Source organism: Ceratotherium simum, chromosome 26 (genome assembly GCF_057802395.1).
Source record: "Ceratotherium simum simum isolate JZ-2026a chromosome 26, ASM5780239v1, whole genome shotgun sequence".
Classification (NCBI taxonomy): Eukaryota; Metazoa; Chordata; class Mammalia; order Perissodactyla; family Rhinocerotidae; genus Ceratotherium; species Ceratotherium simum.
Window position 1 is genome coordinate 15514281 of NC_141925.1, and position 13640 is coordinate 15527920.

At 46.7% G+C, this 13640-nt stretch overlaps 1 protein-coding gene across 3 annotated transcripts in view; it reads left to right on the forward strand.

Annotated features, from left to right (window-relative positions):
• The first annotated feature begins 2280 nt into the window (after window positions 1-2280).
• The window catches only part of TMC5 (transmembrane channel like 5), a 71837-nt gene continuing 60477 nt past the window's right edge, over window positions 2281-13640 (forward strand). The window contains exon 1 of one of the 3 annotated variants that reach the window (XM_087417052.1): window positions 2281-2475. The gene's annotated coding sequence lies outside the window, so the exon portion shown is untranslated. The remainder of the gene's footprint in view (window positions 2476-13640) is intronic. The other 2 variants (XM_087417051.1, XM_014796322.2) reach the window with 2 other exon arrangements.

Below are 13640 nucleotides of genomic sequence, written 5' to 3' on the forward strand. Positions count from 1 at the left end.
CCCCGGGATTTTGCATGTGCCGCCCCCCACCCCCCACCCCGTTTAACTCGGACTCCAAGCTTGGCTGAAACATCACTTCCTTACAGAAGCCCTTCCTGACACCCAGTAAACCCCCCTAATTATAAATTCTTACAGCACTACATACCCCTCCTTGGTTGCAATATCACAATTGCGTTTACATCATCATACAGTTTTTTAAATTGTGGTAAAAAACAATAACATTAAATTTACCATCTTAACCATTTTTAAGTGTACAGCTCAGTAAGGTTAAGTGAATTCACATTGTTGTGCAGCAGATCTCTAGAACTTTTTCATCTTGCAAAACTGAATCTCTGTATCTATTAAACACTAATTCCCCCCTCCCCTCCCCCTGCCCTTTCTACTTTCTGTTTCTATGATTTTGACTACTTTAGATCTTCATATTAGTGGAATGATACACTATTTGCCCTTTTGTGACTGGCTTAATCACTTAGCATAATGTCCTCAAGGTTCATCCGTGTCGTAGCATGTGTCAGAATTTCCTTCTTTTTTAAGGTTGTATAATATTCCATTGTATGGATATACCACATTTTCTTTATGCATTCATCAACTGATGGACGTTTGGGTTCCATCTACCTCTTGGCTGTTGTGAATGATGCTGAACATGTGTGTACAGATATATCTTTGAGAACCTACTTTGAATTCTTTTGGCTATATACCCAGAAGTGAGATTGCTAGATCATATGGTAGTTCCATTTTTAATTTTTTAACGAACCTCCATACTGTTTTCCTCAGTGGCTGCACCACTTTACATTCTCATCAACAGAGCACGAGGGTTTCAATTTCTCCACATCCTCACCAGCACTTGTTAATTTCTGTTTTTTTTGTAATGGCCATCCTAATGGATCCAATGTGATATCTCATTGTGGTTTTGATTTGCATTTCTCCTATGATTAATGATATTGAACATCTTCTCATGAGCTTCTTGGCCATTTGTATATCTTCTTTGGAGAAATGTCTATTCAAGTCCTTTGCCCATTTTTAAGGTTGGCTATTTGTTTTGTTGTTGTTGAGTTGTAGGAGTTCTTTACATAATCTGGGTATTAACTCTTTATCAGATATATGATTTGCAAATATTTTTCCCCATTCCTGAGGTTGCCTTTTCTCTCATTGTGTGTTTTATTCAATAGACCCCTGTCACCTGACCTATCGGCTATGAGGCCACTGGCAGTATCTCTTTTGCTCACCACTCTATCCTCCCAGTGTCTAGCTGTTGGAGGAGGAGGTCATCGAGACGATGTGACCGCCAGTTGACCCATGAGCTGGACCCGGGCAATCAGAGGCTCCTCACCCCCTCCCCTGTCCTTGGAATGTACGCTCTGTCCACTGTTCCCACAGTAGGAGCCAGTTTCAAGAATGCAACCTTGAGAAATAATGTGTTGTTGAGACCATCTGGACTGGATATGTGACTGAACCCTGTTAAGGCCTCTATATGTACTTTTAAGATGCTGGTGGGTGGGTGCAGAAATCTACTCATTTTGCAGCACCCAAGACAAGCATCCTGTGTAAGTTCTCTTGCCAACTAAACCGGCCACCTACCAATCTGGAGTGCTCTGCCTCTTTCTTTGGTGTCTCCTTGCCCTCCGTGTACGAGGGGCCAGTTGCAGATTTCATCCGGGAAGCTCCCAAGTTTGTGAACCAACACTAGGGCCATGCCTGGTGCCTACTAGGTCTTCCCCAAACGCTTCCTGAAGGAAATATGGAAGGGCTGAATAAATTCTAGAGTGGAGAACCAGGAGATGTATTATGAAACACCCTATGGGTTCTTGCCCAAGACCAGTGCTATCCAATAGAAGTATAATAAGAGACATAATTTTAAATTTTCTGGCAGCTGTATTGTAGAAAAGGAGAAACGGGTGAAATTAATTTTAATAATATATTTACTTAACAAACTATATCCAAAATATCATTTTAACATGCTATCAATTTAAAACTCGTTAATGAGTTTTTTGAAAAATCCTTTTTTGGTCCTGAGATGTTAAAAACATCTCAGTTCATTGGAGCTACCGTTTCAAGTGCTCGATAACCACATGTGGACGTCGCAGCCGTAGCCCGTGCGCCCTCCCGGTGCTCTGGGTGCCTGTAGAACCCAAGCTGGCGCCCAGCATCTGGTGAGCGCTTGGTAAGGTTTGCTCAACGGAAGGGAAGAATGAATGGAGACCGGTGAATTGTGGGCTCGATCCCACAATTCTAAGCCAGCGCTGGCAGGAACTTGGCGGGATTCCAAGAAGAAAGCGCTCTGCCCTCCATGCAGAAAGTCCGGCTCTGGTCCCAGGGCGCGCACCCTGCCGCCTGCCCCAGGCCGGAGTGGCCGACGCGCCCCGCGGGGAGCGGACAGGGCGGCGCCGGAGCGCCAGGCGCAGGGGACGCGAAAGCTGGAGGGAGGTGAGGCCCGTTCCCCAGGACCCGGGACCAGCGCGGGGACTGTCTCCCCAGGTATCCACCGAGACGCGGCGGCTTGGCGGAGCTCCCTCTCCGGCTCCGAGAAGGGATCGATGGGAAGAACTGGGCGCCCCAGGGGGCGTGTGTCCCCAACGCGGGGCGGCAGAGGGGTGGCCAGGGGTGGCAGCCGTGGCGGGGCAGCGGGGAGCGAGCGGGGGTGGGCTTCGAGAAATGGGGGAGACCCACCCGGGGGCCGGAATCCGGGAGTGGTGGGGGGATCGAGGCGGTGGCTCCAGCTCCAGGCGGCCGCGCGCGGACCTCCGGTGTTGGGAAAGCCTCCGAGGAGCGCAGGCCGCCCGCCGCCCCCATTCAGCCCGCCCCGCAGCTGCGGGAAGGAGAAAAGAATCGCACCCATTTATCGCGTGCGCGCTCCACGGTGCCGACCCGGGGAGCTGTCTCTGCGCGGCGGCCTGGTTCAGGGCGCCGGCTTGGAATCGCACTGTTTGTGCTCTGCGCGCCTCCGGGCAGCCTACCCTCTCTGGACTCCAGTTTCTACCTTTGTAAAAGAAAGGGCTAAAAATAGGACGTCCCTCATAGGATTTCTGTGAGCTTCTCTGTGCTGGGGACCCAAGAATCTCTCCTAAATGTTAGATGATGTTTTTCCCCTGGGATGATCTCCTGAGATACGGTCTCCTGGTCCCGTGTTACCCATGAGGAGAGTCCGGCTCAGGGGAAGTAACTTGCCCGCAGCGATTAGACGGAGACAGCAGGATTTGAACCCAGGAATGGAACTCCAGAGACTGGACATTAACGCCTAATCCAGGTCCCGCTATTTACTGGAAGGATGAAGGGGGCGGCGGGTAGACTGCTTCTGAGACCCCTTGTCCCTATCTGCGAAACGGGTGCAATAATACTACCTAACCTATGGGGTTGTTGTGAAGATTAACTGAGCCAGGACACATAAGTGCCTCCCTACTAGAGCGTGCGCCGGGAGGGTGGGATTTTTTTTCTCCTGTTGTGTTTACAAATACATCCCCAGAGCTTGACACATCGGAGATGCTTGATAAATACTTGTTGAATGAATAAGGAACACATATTACTTTTTATCCTTACAGTAATCCCTGCTAGTCCCATACTATTGATGACGAGACTGAGGTTCAGAGCGGTCAGGTAATTTGCGGGACGTTACACGGGTGGTTGGCAGAGGAATCAGCATTTGAACCCAGGTCTATTTGCTCATCAAGTCTGTGTGGTCCTGACGTCCTGTCCAGGTTCCATGGCCTCCAGGTTTGGTGAATGTGGCAAGTTATTCACCTCTTCTGTGCCTCAGTTTTCTTATCTGTAGAATGGGACAATAATGGTGCCTACCCACTATGGGTTTTGTTGGGATTAAATAAAGATAGAGCACTCAGAACAGCGTCTGACATGTAGCAGGTGCTCAATAAATGTTGGCTGCAGTGAATACTCTGACTGCTCGCTACAAGAGTGGAGGGCATGGCACAGGGGTGTCCGTTTAGAGGAGGCAGAGGGAAGAGTGGAGGTGCCCGGGATGGGGGAGGGGTGAGCAGGGTAGTCCACAGAACCAGGCCCCTGTTTGCTCTCTGGAACATTCCTGAGAAGCCCCCACGCTCAGTGCCGAGGGAGGGGTCTACTCTATCTAGTGTACAGGGAGGCTGTCACAAGACCCCGCCGCCCTTTTGCTGCCCCTCTGCTTCAGTGCCTTCCCTGTTGCAGCAGAGGAAGCTTCGGGGAGAAGGATTGGAGGTATAGGGACAGGTATGGAGCGGTTGTTCTAGCGAGGCCTGGATTCAAATGTCCTCTCTGAGTAATTCCAGCTCGGGGACTCTGGCAAGTTGCTTTCCAAGCCTCAGTCCCCGCATCTGTAGAATGGGGACGAGAACGGGACCTCAGTGTTGTTGACAGGATACTCTGCACTCACGTCGAGAAAGCATTTAGCGCAGCGTCCGGCACGTAATAAATGGCAGCGATTGTTGCTCGTATTATTGGATGCTTGGTGCCCCTTTCTACTCCTGGCCGTAGGATCGGTTACTGTGCAGGTGAAACTCTCCAAGGAGGACTGAATCAAGTGCTCTTTCCTGAGCCCCTTCTCATCCAGAGTCTCCTTCCAAGGATCTCCATCTGCCGCGTCCTTGGAGAGTTTGTGTTCTGATGGGGCAAGTGCTGCCCTTAAGTGTGCCGGGGCCGTTCCCGGGGACAGGAAAGCTGGCACGTGATGGGAAGGTCACTGTCCTCTCTGTTTAAGGAGTTGTATCCTTGACGTGGGCATTTGGTGAGGCGGGGAGCCTAGCCTTTAATAGAATCAGAGTCGTTAACATTTGTTCTGCTTCCTCTGTGCCAGGCACTGTGCTCAGCCACAGCTCTAGTGAGCTATGGCACCTGGGCTTCAGGGCCAGACCGCCGGGGTTCAAATCCTCCCTCTGCCACTTCCTAGCTGTGTGACCTGGGGCCAAGTTACTTAACCTCTCTGCGCTTCAAATGGGCCATCTGTAAAATGAGATGATTGTAATAGTATCTAACTCATATGGTCGTAAGAACAATGTAGTGATAAATGTTAGCCATTGGCGAGATGTTATAATTATCTCCATTTTACAGCTGAGGAAACTAATGCTCAGGGAAATTAATAAACAGCCCGATGACGCAGAGCTATCCTTTCTTCTCTTGGAACTGCCCTTTTATTTCCATTGCTACTGCCACCATCTTAATTCACGCCTCCCTCTTTCTGTGCCTGGATCCCCTCATCCACACTGATCTAGAATCCCTGCTTCCTGTGTCTGAGGCTCCCAGCATCTGCTGCTTCTAGAAGGTTCTCCCTCTGTCTCACTTCTAAAACTTTAGGGGTTCCCCAGTGACCTCGAAAATAGTTCTTTTTCTTTTACTCTTCTTTTATTTTTTGTTTTTCTTTACTCTTTCTTTTATCCAATTACAAATATAATACACGTACAATTTATTTTTAAAATTTATGCGTTATAAAAATATTTGCATGAGGGGCCAGCCCTGGTATAGTGGTTGAGTTCGTGCACTCTGCTTCGCTGCCTGGGGTTTGCAGGTTCAGATCCTGGGTACAGACCTATGCACGGCTCATCAAGCCACGCCATGGCAGGTGTCCCACATATAAAGTAGAGGAGGATGGGCACAGATGTTAGCCCAGGGCGAATCTTCCTCAGTAAAAAAAAAAAAAAAAAAAAAAAGAGGAGGATTGGCAACAAGTGTTAGCTCAGGGCTAATCTTCCTCACCAAAAAAAAAAAAATTTGCATAGGAGGTGAGCAACTCTCTGTGATTTTATCCCCTGGTGGTAATTGTTGGTTAGAGTTTCATGTATGTTTCTCTAAGTTTCTGTCCCTCCCCCTGGATATGCTAATTAATATAGATCATTTTTATTCGTCTTTAACAAAAATGGAATCATACTATCCAAACTGTGTGCAATTCACAGAAGAAAATTTTCAAAATTTAATTTATTTTTTGGATGTTACACTTCCACGTGGTGTAAAATCCAAAAGATGTCTAAGCAAATATTGAAAAACCTCTCCCCCCATATTTATCCCCAGCTGCCCAGTTTCTCACTCCAGAAGCAGACAATTTACAGCCCACCTGCAGACAGAGCAAGATATATAGTTACAGTTTATAGGACAGAATATACATATCATAAACCACAATATGTAAAAATATGGTATAGTTTCTGGAAGTGGCGAAACACAGGGGGAGAAAAACTTTACTAGAGGAGAGCCAGCCCTGATGGTCTAGTGGTTGAAGTTCAGCACGCTCTGCTTCGGCGGCCCAGGTTCGGTTCCTAGGCACAGAACCACACCACTCATCTGTCAGTAGCCATGCTGTGGCGGCGGCTCACACAGAAGAAATAGAAGGACTTACATCTAAATGTACTGGGGCTTTGGGGAGGAAAAAACAAAACAAATCTTTAGTAGAGGAAAACGCTGAGATGCTGCTTTTTTCCTCTGATGCAGTGGGGAGTCGGCAGATGCTGTCTGGAGTTCATAGAGAGCGTATATAATTCATAGCAGTGGTCCTCAACTGGGGGCAGTTTTGCCTCCTAGCGGACATGTGTCCATTCCTGGGGACAGTTTTGGTTGTCAAAGCTTGCAGGGGTGGTGATGGGGGGTATCCTACTGGCATCCAGTGAACAGAAGCCAGGGAGGCTGCTAGACATCCTGCGACACTCAGGACAGCCCCTCACAGAGAATCATCTGCCCCGAGTGGCAGCAGTGCTGAGGCTGAGAAACCCTGACTTATATGCACAAAGACTCACTGATTGGACGTTTTCCCTCGGATTCCACCTTGGCTCAACTGGCGGGCAGGATCCTGCAATCCAGGTGGTCCGTGAGTCACCCACTGCCGGGTACCGTCCTCTCACCCCTGGAATGACATTCTGGGGGCAAATAAAGCCGTCTTCCTGGAGACGACCACCTACTTCCTCTCATTTTTAAGACTTTTCCTCTGATTGTCTAATTTATAAAGCAAGTCTGTCTCTCCAACAGGAGAAAATTCTGCCACGCCTTTGGAAAGCCACTGTTTTGCATTTAGTAGAGGCGCTCACACATCAAAGGTTGGGAACAGTAACTATGGGCTCCCAATTCTTGTGAATTATAGAAATAGGACTTTCTTTTAAATGATACTCACCCAGATTCAAATGCCATAGAAACGGAACTGGTGTGTTCTGGCATTCGTAAAAATATGGAAATCTTACCCAGGCCTGGGTCATTTGCTTCCTTCTTTCTTTCTGCATGAATAAAGAGTGGATGAATCCTAGAGATAACTGCGTGGAGGATTAGCATCCTAGCGGCTGGGGTTTCTCTCTGGGAGTTTGGGTTTTAGGTGGCTGGAAATAGCCTGAGCAGTAAATGGTCCAACATTTCTCAAGGGTTAACCCATTCAGCATTTACCAGCCCTCTGAGAAGGTAGAGTATATTGCCCCCATTTTGCAGATTTGTGTGTTGGGGGGGGGGCGGGGATTGAGGTTCAGAAGGGTAGAGTCGTCAAGTGCTCGAGTCAGGATTCGATTCAAGTCAGCCTGCCTTGAAATGTGGGCTGGTTCCACGCTGCCGGTCCTTCATCCCTGGAAGGGTCCTGCCATCATAATGAAGGAGTTAAACCTGTAAGATCTGAATGTTGCCCCAGGGGCTGAATCTGCCCAACAAAGTGGCCAGTGCCTCAGGGTGTCTAGTGAGGCATCAGGTTCCAGAAGACCGCTTTGTTGAAGAAGGGAAAAGGTAGTCTCTTTCCACTCCATCTCGCTCTCTCAGGGGTTAAAAAAAAAAAAAAAAAAAAAAATCAACCCTACTTCCTTATAGTGTCTAAGAAGTGCAGGGACCTTCAGAAAGAACTTTGATCTTTGTATTGCACTGATGCCAAAAGTACATTGATGAGAGGGAGGGGCTGGGGTTCAGGAAGAAAGAAATACACTATTTGGGCTCTAAAGAGGGCTGCTTGTTAGCAAACGCTGCGCACAGAGGCCACGGTGCCGCGTGGTGTTGGAGGTCAAGGACTGATCTGCCTTTGACTGGGGGAGACCCACTTATTCACTGGCCGGCAAGGGGAGAGATGATAACCAGAGTGGCGTAAAACTGCTACGACGAGCTGGTAAATATCTCCTTCCAGGGACCGGGTGGCCCAGCCTAGCGGTGTGACCAGGAGAGCAAGTTCAGGGCTGTGTTCAATCAGAAAAAGATGGGCTAATAAAAAAAAAGGGGACCCACTGTCTCCGCAGGGTGGAGAGGAAGCGCCTGTGTATTCCTATAGGACTGAGGGCAGGTAAGAAAGGCGGCTTTGAGGGAGGGGTAGGGGACACAGAAACGATGGGGAGCCCTTGGGAATGAGGAGGACAGAAGCTGGGGCAGTGCTCTTGCTTAATGCAGAATGCCAGGCACAGAAGGCACGCACGATAAATATTTATGAGGGGAAAGAACAATGATGGGGAAGGGGGAGGCAGGAGCGTGTTGGCTTAGCAAGCTCTAGAGCTGTCTGCCCCAGTCGCAGTCTGGGCTTCCCTGAGTCCTAACTGGGAGACTCTGGGTGAGCTATTGGAACTTTCTGGCCTTCGTTTGCTTGTCTGTAGAATGGGTAGTATTCTAAGAGCTCCCACCTCCACGGGTGGATATCGGGGCCAATAAGAAAATACGGTACAGTGTAAGCACTCAAGAAATTACCTCTAACTACTTCCCTTACATCTCGTCCTCCTCTTCTTCCTCTGATAACCATGACGATGACGATCAAAATCCAGTCGGAGAGGCACGGGTTTGAATCCCATTCTGCCTCTGTTTAGCTGTGTGACCTTGGGCAAATGACTTAACCTCTCTAGACCTCAATGCAATCATCATAAAGTGGGGATAATAATACCTCTTCTTCAGGTTGTTTGAGGGTTCAGTAGCTAATACATGTGAAGGGCACAGCACAGTGCCTGCTCCCAAGCAAGCGCTCAATAAACGGTGCTGTCTTTATGCTTGTTGTTACTGTTATTGTTGTTGTTTGAGTAGATTCCTTCTGCCCTGGAGGAGGGAAGAGGAGCTCAGTGGAGATGGATGTCAAGGAGTGGGGCTTATAGTCGTGTTTTGTCAGGAAGGGACCTCTGCCCGGGAGGCAGAGTCAGGTTCAAGGTATAAACGTCCTTCTAAAAGTTCAATGAATCATTCGATGGAACACGTTTGCCACGAGTACCCAGAATGGAATGTAGATTAGACTATGTCACTGCTCAGATTATTTCCAGCTACCTAAGGTTCAATGTTCCCAGAGATAAACTTCGGGGGGTAGAATGCTAGTCATTAGGTAGGGTCCTTTCCAGGAAGGACACTGTTTATTCGTAGGGAAGGAAATAAGGGACTGGGTAAGATTTCTGTATTTTTACAAATGCCAAACAAACAAGTTCCATTTTCTGTGGCATTTGAATCTAGCTGGGTATCATTTAAAAGAAGAGAAGAAAGTCCTATTTCTATAATTCACAAGAAGAATTGGAGGCAATAGTTACTGGTCCCAACCTCTGGCGTATTAGCGCCCCCTAAAAGTGCCAACTGGTTGCTCTTCAAAGGAGAGGTGGAATTCTCTCCTGTGACAGAGACTTGACTTATAAATTGTAAGATCATTAGAAAGGTCTTAAAATGAGAGGAGGTAGATGGTGGTCTCCAGGAAGATGGATTTATTTGCCCCAAGAACTGTTAATCTTGAGGTGAGATGATGGTACCTGGCGGCGTGTGGCTCCTGGGACACCTGGATTACAGGGTCCTGGACTCCAGCCGCACTGGAGCAAAGACAAATCGGTAATCCTGATCCTGTCTTTATTGAAAATGTTGATACTTTGTTCACCATGGATTTTTGCGTCATTTCCTACTTTTATTTATTTATTTGCTGAGGAAGATTTCCCCTGAGCTAACATCTGTTGGCAATCTTCCTCTTTTATTTATTTTTCTTGCTTGAGGAAGATTAGCCTTGAACTAACATCTGTGCCAATCTTCCTCTATTTTGTATGTTGGTCGCTGCCACAGCTGGCTGACGCGTGGTGTAGGTCTGCACCCAGGATCCAAACCCACAAACCCTGGCTCCTGAAGTGGAGTGTGCCGAACTTAACCACTATGCCACAGGGGCAGCCCCTATTTCCTACTTTTAAAAATATTGCATTAAAATATTATTTATCCCGGGCCAGCCCCGGTGGCCTAGTGGTTAAGTTTGGCGCACTCTATTTCGGCGGCCCAAGTTCAGTTTCCCAGTGCAGACCTACACGACTCATCTATCAGTGGCCATGCTGTGACAGTGGCTCACATACAAAAGAGAGGAAGATTGGCAGCCGATGTTAGCTCAGGGTGAATCTTCCTCAGCAAATCAATTAATTAATTAATTAATTATTATTTATCTTGATTACTGGGATTTTGGAGACCAGGCCTCACTCCCTCACGCTACTCCTGGCCCTGCTGCAAACAGCACTGAATCTAGAAACTTCCCAGGCTTAACATCATACTTATCCAGCATGGGCAAAAAAGGTGGCCAAATTCAAGATATGAGTGTTGAACAAAAGAGTCAACAAGGAGAGAATTGGCTTCCCTGAGAGGAAGGGGCATTTATGATATTACATTCCAAAGTAAACACCGATCTGCTGCTTCAAAACCGCTGTGTCCAGGCTGTCGCTGCTTACTTAGGGACACTGATTGCCCCGGAACCGCCACCAGTCGCTTCTTTGTATTTTTAAGTCCTTACTTAATTTTTGTATTTTTTATTTGGATTTTCAGACATCATATTTTTATTTTCAAAAAGTCATAAGTAAGAGATATGTACACGTCAAAGAACATTTCAAATGATACAAAAGGGTAGACGATGAAAGTTGAGAGCTTCCTTCTCCTGTCCCCTGAACCAAATCCTGCACTGCAGAGGTGACCAGGTTAACCATTGCTGGTTTTAGTTCTTTCACTGGTTACCCTCAAAAATCTAAGTGATTTCTTGCTTTGTCCTATGTCTGTGGTATGTGTTGACTGTGTTGTATGAAAGGTCAAGAATTGAGTTCACTTACACCTCATTTCCTCTCCTTTCTCTCCTTCTCTTTCTCCTGTTTGGTTCTTTCTCTCCCAGTTTTATTATTTATATTTTTAAATTTGTTCCTTTTGTAGCTCTAAATTAGAGTTTCTGAACCTTGGCACTATTGACATATTGGGCTGGCTCGTTCTCTGTTGTGGGGGCTGCCCTGTGCCTTGTAGGATGTTTGGCAGCATCCCTGGCCTTGACCCGCTAGATGCTGGTAGCACCCACACACCCACACCCCAGTTGTGACAACCAAAAATTTGCCAGACTTTGCCAGATGTGCCCTGGAGGCAAAATCCCCCCCAGCTGATAACCACTGCTGGTGATGATATACTCACAGTTCCATGAGACCAGGAAATTAGCACCGCGACACTATCTCCAACAAAGATCTTCTCTCATCCATTTCCCCACTTCTAGCAACTATGTCATATTTTTACATATTGTGGCTTATAAACATGTATATTCTGTCTTATAAACTACAATTATATGTTTCTTTCTTTGTCTCTGGGTGGATTGTTAAATTGAAAACTAATGTACGTGGCTACGAGGTTGTAGTTATGTGCATATTAGGGAAGTTGGATCATAGAAAAGGACACGTAACTTACTAAATCTGCACCAATGAAGGAAACCTATTCCTGGGTCCCCGTGAATTGAGATTTCTCCTCGTGAACTCTCTTAATTACTCAGTCACGTCAGAGTTTAGTTAGTTCATATCCGGATCAGGACTTTCCTATTCAACTTGGGGAGCTGGCTTGGAGTTTCTATTTGTCTTCAATTTTTCTTGTTGACTGAGAAAACACACACAGCCTTCCCACATCTCTGAGATCACACAGGCTCTTACTCACCCTCTGTGGGGTGGCATAATTTGGACTGACTGCTTTTCAGTCCTGTGGCACAGCTGTTGCCCTGTGATTTCTTTTTATTGTCTCATGAATGTCGTCCCCTCTTGTCTCTCAAATACCTTCTGTGTCTCACTTCAGCTTAACCTCAAGCAGCTTTTAACGAACAAGCGCATGGGAGGTAAACTTGCTTCCGCTTTGCGTATCTGCCCGTGTCTCTACTTTTGTCTTCAAACTTGATTTTGGAGTTTGGCTGGGCACAGGATGTTAGGTTAAAAGTCATTTTTCCTCAGAGCTTTGAGGGCACGACCTCGTTGCTAATAGCATCCATTGTTGCTAATGACAACAGGAAGTCTGACACCAGTCTGACTTATTCCTTTGTAGATTAAACAATTTTATTTCTGAACGCTTCCAAGATTTCCTCTTAGCTGTGATGGTCTAAAATCTTTTGAGGAAGTGTTTGGATGCTGGTGTTTCTCATTCATTTTTATCCACATTTGGTGGCCCGTTCAGTCTGAAGACCCTCGTCCTTCGTCAGCTCAGAGTATTTTCTTTTATTGTTATCTTTGATCATTTCAACCCTTGCGTTTTCTTTGTTCTAGAACTTCTGTTTTATAGACATTGGACTTCCTGGGCCGGTTTTCTATATCTCTGAAATTTCCTAACATATTTTTCATTAATTCTTTACTCTTCATTCTGGGAGATTTTCTTGACTTTATATTCTGACCCTTCTATTAAATTTTAAACAGTTAGGCAGTCCCATTTTTTTTTTAACTTGCTTCTTTTTGCCCTTGGCTGTTCTTTTTTTTAAAACAGCCTTTTCATATTCTCCTATACCAGCCTATTTATGGATGGAAACTTGCTTAAATCTCTCTGAGGATAGTAAATTAAAAATTCTTAATTTTTGATTAATTTCCTCCAAATTACCTCTGTTTCAGTAATGTTGCTTTTTTTCTTTTCTTTTCCATTCCATTGTGTCTTCGGTTTTCCTCTAATGCTTGGCAATCCTTGTTCAGTTGATTTCTTTCTGAATGGAGGACTGGATTAATGAATAGCTGTATAGGTGAACCCTACTGAGGGTAGGTTTGTTTCCCCAGCAGACCCCATCCCTGAAAGGTAGGGCTAACTGAGATGTCTGGGTACCCAGGTGGGCAAGCTTCATTAAATCTGGATTTAATCTAGGGTACCAACTTTCTCCTTCAGGGCCTAATTCTTCCCAGAAAGTTCAAGCGGTTTGTTTAGAGAGAGGCTCTTTGTGTCTGCAAAGCTAGAGGGAACAGTCCACGAGACCCCTCTCATTTCTGACACCCATTGCAAGTTCTAGATCACCAAGGCCGTCCTTAGGTTCAATACTTCTCTAGAAGGACTCACAGAAGTCACTGAAAGCTGTTATGCTCATGGTTATGGTTTAGTACAGCTGAAGGATAAAGACTAAAATCAGCACATAGGGTGGAGTCCAGGAATTTACCAAACGTGGAGCTTCCCCTTGTCCTCTCCCCATGGAGTCATGGACAGTGTCACTCTCCCAGCATCAATGGTGACAGTAGGCAGATTATTGCCAACCAGGGATGCTCACCTGAGCCTTGGTGTCCAGAATCTTTATTGGGGCTCAGTCACATGCACATAGTTGGCAGTCACATGGACATAGTTGGCATCCACATGGTTTATCTCAATCTCCAGCCCCTTAGGAGGTCAGGTGATACTGCCTGACCCAGAGCCCCCACCCTGAATCACGTCATTCCCATCTGGCTGGCCCAAAGCCCCGGGTAAACAAAGACACCTGTACTGGGCAGGACATTCCAAGGGCTTGGAGATGATGTCCCAGGAGCTGAGGGCAAAGGCCAGCC